Source organism: Rhipicephalus microplus, chromosome 4, assembly GCF_043290135.1.
Source record: "Rhipicephalus microplus isolate Deutch F79 chromosome 4, USDA_Rmic, whole genome shotgun sequence".
NCBI classification, from domain to species: Eukaryota; Metazoa; Arthropoda; class Arachnida; order Ixodida; family Ixodidae; genus Rhipicephalus; species Rhipicephalus microplus.
The window spans coordinates 241,706,520-241,713,520 of record NC_134703.1 but is presented as its reverse complement, the minus strand read 5'-3'; the positions used below and the strand labels follow the sequence as shown (position 1 = coordinate 241,713,520).

Below are 7,001 nucleotides of genomic sequence, written 5' to 3'. Positions count from 1 at the left end.
AATGTCGCTAATTCTGATCGCGTCTAGTTCTGCATCATTCGTTTGGTTAGATAAAGCGCCTCTTAAGGATTTCTCGAAAGTATTAAAATTTACATGTGTTACGGTAGATCTATTCTTGGAGGTTGTTGGACATACCACCACGAACAATATTGGCATATGGTCACTACTTGTTCCCGAGTTAATCGCAGACCATGATAAGATGGAGAGGTTAGCGTTAGAAAAAGTGAGATCGAGTACCGAGAAGGACTGATTACACATAAAAGTAGGAGTTTTTGTGTTTATGCATATAAAGTTATTATTGTTCACCCAATCCCATAAACGTTTGCCATTCAGATCAGTTTTAAAACCCCAAGATATATGATGAGAATTGAAGTCACCTACTAATACAATATCTTTTTGGCAATATTGAACTGCAGTATCTAGGACGGAAGAATTTAGAACACCCTCAGGAAAATAAGCATTAATAAATGAGAATGAGAGGAACCCAGGAATAGTAATGCTTATTGCTAAAATCTCGCTTTCTGTAGCCAATGACTGATAAATAATTTTAGCTCTATGTGCGATTTTAGATGAGATAAATATTGCCAAACCTCCACCCCGAGTTGGGCGGTCTAGACGAAATGTGCGGTAATCTTTAATCCTAAAATACTTATTTTCTGCAAGCCAAGTTTCTTGTAAAGCAACAATATCAGGGGAGTAATTATCGCAAAGTTGAAGTAAGTCTGTGGCTGCTGAAAAAATGGAGCGGCAATTCCACTGTAGTACTTTTAAATACCCTATTTTGAAGAGATACCAGCAGCACTCACTGCTTTCTCTAAGATGCTATCTTTTAAAAAATCTTTTTTTACTGGATTTTTCTTCTGATATCTCTTATTTCTTGATTTGGGACTAATTGAGGACCGTTGTGCTTAGGAGAAGCACGTCGTTTCATATTTCTCGAGTCAGAGTCCATTTGTTCTGGTTGTGAGACATGAGAATCGGAGTCCGAGCTCCAATCTAGGTCCTGTACAAGAGGCTTAATTATTCTACGGCCAGTGTTCGGCGTGTCTGGCTTTGACTTCGAAGGGCCTGGTTGCAATAGAATATCAGTAACCTTAACTGGTGAAGGGGGCACGGTAGGTTGGTTACCTCCCTGCAATATTTGATTCAACTGAGTGCTCACTATTTGTGCCAATGACTCCGTTAGGCTCACGAATAGAGATTCCATAAGTTTCGTCATGGCCTTTTCCACCGTTGATGTTATTAAATCAGGCAACGATGACTCAAGCATCTGGTTTGCCCGGTTGGCAACGGAGGCATAGCCACGTGAGCGCTCAGAAAGAATAGATCGGGCCTCACGCCGGGAGCATCGTTGTTGTTCGATGACCTCTAGAAGTTGCAACTCACATGTCCTCATGGGGCAACTTTCATCGTCAGCCGCGTGATTTCCTCTGCATAGACAGCATCTCACCTCTTGAGTTGAACATTCGTCGGGTTTATGTTGGTCAGAATATGTGCGACACCTCACATCCGATCTACATCCCTTGATGGTATGCCCATACCTCCAGCATTTTTTGCACTGCAGTGGACGAGGGGATAGTGCACCTACACGATAAATTAGTGGCCATGCCTTAATTTCGGTTGGTCGAGCCCTGCCGACGAAAGTCACAATCACTGGTTCTGTGGGGACCTTTTTGTTCTCAACGTTACGCGAGCATCGAAATACAGAGACTGCTCCTGCGGCCGCAAACATTTCAAGTATTTTGGGTGGTGTAAGGCTCATGTCCACTCCTCGAACCAGTCCCTTCACACAGGCCAAATGGGCAGGTACGCAGCAGCTCACCGGATTTGAGGCAAACGTTGTGCATTTTGAAGATCTGTGATGCAGGCCTGGTCCGGCGAGCAGCACAGGATGCCTCCACGCCCAAATTGACGCAACTCAGTAATCATTTCGTAATGATCGGAAATCTTCCGGAGTTCTTCCTGAATTAGTTTCTGGTTTTTCATGCAAAGAGACTCGCTGTTGGTTGAAACCAGGGCCACAGGACTGCTCTTCAGACCACTGCGCAAAAATAGATCGAGTAGCGAATCACTGTTAGGAAGGGAAGCCGACCAGGCAGAATATCCCTGGCCGAGAGAGGAAAGAGACATCAGGTTAATAGGCTTAACAGCACCGCCCGATCCGGCCGCTCCCCCACAGGAGGAAGCCCGAAAGTGCCCTTGAAGCAGTCAGGAAGCACCGGAATAAAATCTGCTAGCTAACGACACCAGGTAGTTCCACCGAACGAGGCACCGAACGAGGCAAACGGGGCTGGAATCAAGCTTCTTCCTGCTTCTTCTCTCTCGCTCGGAGTGAAGCGACCTGAACCTTTCACATTTGGCCTGATATGTCTTGGTTCGCAATACTCCCTTCCTGGTCTCAAACAGTAGAAAACTACCCCGAGTATTATCATTGATCTTTGCCTTGGCAATTTCCTGCTTAAAAGTTCGATAAATCTCTAGTGCGGACTTCTTAATCATGCCAATTCTCCACATATCGGTCTCGGCTTCCTTCACCTTCACTCTAAGCCAAAAATGGCCAAAATGGGAGCAACGGCTGTTTTTACTCCTTCAGACCGACTGTTACTCTCCGAAAAGACCAAGCGGAACAAGATGGCCGACTTGTTCGAGAATGGGGGAGCAACTGTATTCATCTTAAGTTTGTAAGGGAGCAACGGAAGGAGGAACCGCTGTAAATGCTCTCGTCACGCGACGGTTACTCCCCGGCAGGACACCGCACACAAATATGCATGCCGCCCACATTGATATTCATGGGCCAGATTGTTGTTTGTTCTGTGTGCCAAACTTCACCAAACCAAAACAGTGATTTATTTTAGCATCCGTAGATAATAAGATAGCAGCGCTGGCTGAACACAGAAGGCCTGAGAATACAGTACGGCAAATACCTAACACACGCAGCAGCAGAATGGAGAGTTGGCACGTCAAAGCGGACCGAACGCCGAAACACGTGCAAAACAACGATAAAAAAAGCCTAGACACGCCGTTCGTCCGCGAAGTAAGGGCGTCAAAGTCGATCAAGCACCAAAACACGTGCATAAGAAGCCCCCCCCCCCCCCGCCCAGATATGTCGGAGAAGAAAAAAAAAAAGCGGACCCAGACGCGCTTCTCATCGGCCATACACTTAGTAGCACGCTTCACCGTGTAGTTTGAGGGCAGAATGACAAATCTGCGCCATCTGCGCCCGCACGACAAGTGTGGCGCTAATGTAGCAAACGATGTAAATTACAAAGTAATTTTTATTCAATGTTTATGTTGACTAGCACTAAATAAAACTTACAATCAACTTTTTATAGTTATTTATGAGTTTTAGTGTACCTCAGTTTTTTTTTATATAAATGTATTAGGAGAACACACTGAAATTATTGCGCTGACGCCTGTGCTGCCACTGCTCGACGTTTTTTTTTTTTTTCGGCGCAACTAGGTTCGCGTTCGCACTACTAACTCATTTTCATATGGTCTGTGGTTGGCGAGCACATGGACGTGCGCGCTTGTGAGCTATGTTTTGATCGTGTGTGTGTGTCGCAGATTTGCGTTTCTACTTATTCGTGATGAAGGTTAGTGTATATTTATCTTTATGGAGCGCGAAGTAGTTGTGGATTTTGCTGCTGGGTCGAACAAACACATCGTAAACACGTCTTCAGCTATCTGCAAGCCTGTTCGCTCGTCGGACAAAGGACTGTGCATGCATCAGCGTGCAGGTGAGTGGCATTTCCAGCAACATTTAATGCTCTTACAATACATTGTTGAGTGGTTGCGCTATTGAAAGAGAAATGATTTGCTCTTATTCACCGTATCCATTGCTAGCCGTATCGGACTAAATTACCTCTATTACAGCCTGCATACCCTCTTGCTTCCCCTGTCACCACTGCAGTGCCAGTGTACTTTTGCAGTTAAAAGTTCATTTCCGCAACACTACCTCGCTTGAAAAAACATTGGGGCGGGGTTGTAGCTGCACTCATACTGGCACTTTTCTACCATTGGCTTTATGTAATGTTAACGGCTGAGTGTTGGGGCCTTGGGCCGCATTTTTTAGAGATGTAAAGTGTATGTAAATCAGTAAGTGAACAAATCATTTTCGCATCACTTCACTGGCATAGGCAGGTGGTTGCGCACAGAATTTTTTTAGGCCGGGCGTAGGGAGCCCAAATTGACGACCATATTCGCTTGCCCGGCCTATTCAGATAAGCGGACCCCCCCCCCCCCCCCTCCCCGCACGCCTAAAAAAAAAAAAATCTGCCCACATCACTGCGTCACTTGCTTCGCCTCTGCGCTGAACCTACTATTTTATAAGCGCACCATCAAGCGAGCAGTTTACATATTGACAGAACAATTGGAGGAGGAATGGCCCAAATCTTTCAGATTTCTTTAGTGATGCAAAACCTTAGCGAAACTGAATATTGTAAAAGACAATCATAAATGCTGTATGTTCTCGTTAGCGCTGTCATTATTCTGCATCATGAAATCTTTATGCGCTGTGAAAACTTGGCATGTCGTTGAAGTCACATATCGACGTTAATACCAATCGACGAAAATTTCGACAACCTCAATAACGCCGTTTGGGATTTGCCGCATGCACATAATTAGGCTGATTCCCACTTGGCTGTTCTTAACCTGTCTTCACTGCTACCAAATGAAACAATATTTGATGCATGTCTTTTACTTTTTTTTTCAGGGATATGACACAAATTTGGTTATAATGCAGATAAAGATGCTCCCAACGATGCTAAAGTACAGAAAGCAAGTGAATTTTGGTAAGTGCAGACTTTTTGTACTACGTATATGAAAGCATCGCTTTTTAGGGGCAAACTGTGCATGTGTCGGCCACAGAGTAGTTCATTATGCCACATGGTTACACTGGCACTGACAATTCGACATGGCTCCGCTGGCCCGTGTGTGTGCTAACACTGTTACCGTTAAGATAAAATGTTTATGTTTTCATTGCAGGGATTGCTGTTTGTACTAAAAAGCCAACTGCCAAGATTTGTTTACGCTGGTACTCCTAAAAGTATGCTTTCCCTATATACATGGATTTTGGCTTGCACAAAGCATAACACTTGGGCCTAGATTCACAAAGCTGTCCATGCGCAGGCCTTCATAACAGCGTTTCTTGACTTGCCTTTACCCTGTTTTCTGCAGATGTTTCGTGGGTTTAAAAGTGCCACAGCATGTTGACCTCCCCCACTCTGAAATATTCGCGTTCAAAGTTCCGCAAGAGTGGGCTTAACTATCTTGTGCACCTCTTTGCTAGTCCAAGATACTGAAGTGTTATGCTCTTACTAGAGGTGGCAGTGTTTCTAATGTTTGTATTTCCATCACATTGACCAAGTATGCGATCTTCTTGGCTTGACTGGTCGCACATCCTCAACAAATGTCTTTGTGGCACATGTAGAAGGCAGTACAAAATAAATAGGCAGACATTCACACCGGGAGCTAACTTCTAATAATGCTTTTTTTTTTTTGGAAACCATGGTGTGCTTATTCCAATTTGTCTAACAAGCAGTAACCTGCTTGGCTGTGAACCAACAAGACGTTGAACTAATAAAAGCTTCACATATCTTGTTGCTCTCAAATATATATGTATTGGCAAGCTATCTGTGACACTGTCAAACAAAGAATCAGAATATCTGTGCATGCCTCAAGATATATTGCTTCGTTTACATATCTCGTGGCTGTGACTCGTCAACCGAGTGAACAAATGCACCCTAGTTTTCTAAATTTAAAGCATTTTTTGAAGGTAGCACGTTCTACATTTATTTGTCTATAGTTTTGTCCAGCCGTTTGCGTCAGGTACAAAGAAATATACTGAAGATTATCATGTAGCCTCTGCAAATGGTTGCTTTCAAGCAGGCTTTGCATGCTTGGCTTGTGCCTACAGGTATTGCACAATTCAAGACGCAGCAGCGTATGATAGAACAGTAGAATCGAGAGCAACTATGTGCACGAGCTAAATAAGTATTTTAACGTGAGCGGACAGTACGTGTTATTTGCCACACACATGACCTCATTTAGAATGCCCATTGGTGAATGGGCTCATAGAAATGTCACTCAGCTGTGTATAGGAAACAAGTTAACTGAACCTAAGGGTATCTTTAACTGCTACAAATATGCCTTGTTGAGGTGCTGCACATTTTCTTCCAGAATATTGCTGTCTGAGACATCATGTGAAGAGCGTCTACCACATCAGCATTTATATGGCTTGCCAAGTAACGTTTGGCCGAACCTTTCTTTTTTTCACATTTCGTTCTGCAGTAGACATCCTAGAATGTAAGCGCTGCTGCAGTGTGTGTCTCATTGTTATGAATTGATTCTGGCATGTTTAACCTCACACTTCTATTTTTTTTTCTTGCAGCAATGAGATGCTTCACATATGCCTGCGGTGACGTTCTGCTGCCCTAGCCTGATGGAAACACCAGCTGCGAAACTTGAGTTCTTCAGAATTGGAGAAGTTGCCCTTCTCTCACCAATGATGACACAGACTGCCCTATGCTAGAAATTCAAGATTGTTTTTCCACGGATGACGCAGAAAACCTTTGATGTATTATGGTGTTTGTTTAGTGCTGGCTGTGGTGTGGCGAAGTCTACTTTTACTTGTGGTCACACGTTGCCTCATAAAAAGAACAATAAAGCATTTATTTTCCTTTCAATATTGTCCACTTTTTGTGTTAGAAGCACCCAAGCAGTGCTCTTCCAAGGAGCTCTCGCCATGTGTTAAGCGTGTGACAAGCATACTCGAGATAAATACTCATTTCCCCAAGGAGTAACTGGAAGCATGTGCAGTTGGTTTTCAGAGAGTAACTGCGAACACGTGGGAGGAACGGTAAAGAGTAACTGTTGCTCTTAGAAGAGCAACTGGTGGGAGTAACTGGTTGGTCGGCAGGGAGCAACTGGTGGGAGTAACTGTTGGTCTGCAGGGAGGAACTGGAGGGAGTAACTGTTCATCCCCCGAAGGAGGAACTGAAAGG

General features: G+C 44.1%; 1 long non-coding RNA gene across 1 annotated transcript; it reads left to right on the top strand.

The window, feature by feature from the left end:
* The first annotated feature begins 3,407 nt into the window (after nt 1-3,407).
* Nucleotides 3,408-6,683, top strand: LOC142814792 (uncharacterized). The gene is made up of 3 exons (XR_012895097.1): nt 3,408-3,737; nt 4,712-4,790; nt 6,389-6,683. It is a non-coding gene; the product is annotated as an uncharacterized LOC142814792 (long non-coding RNA).
* Nucleotides 6,684-7,001: the final 318 nt, after the last annotated feature.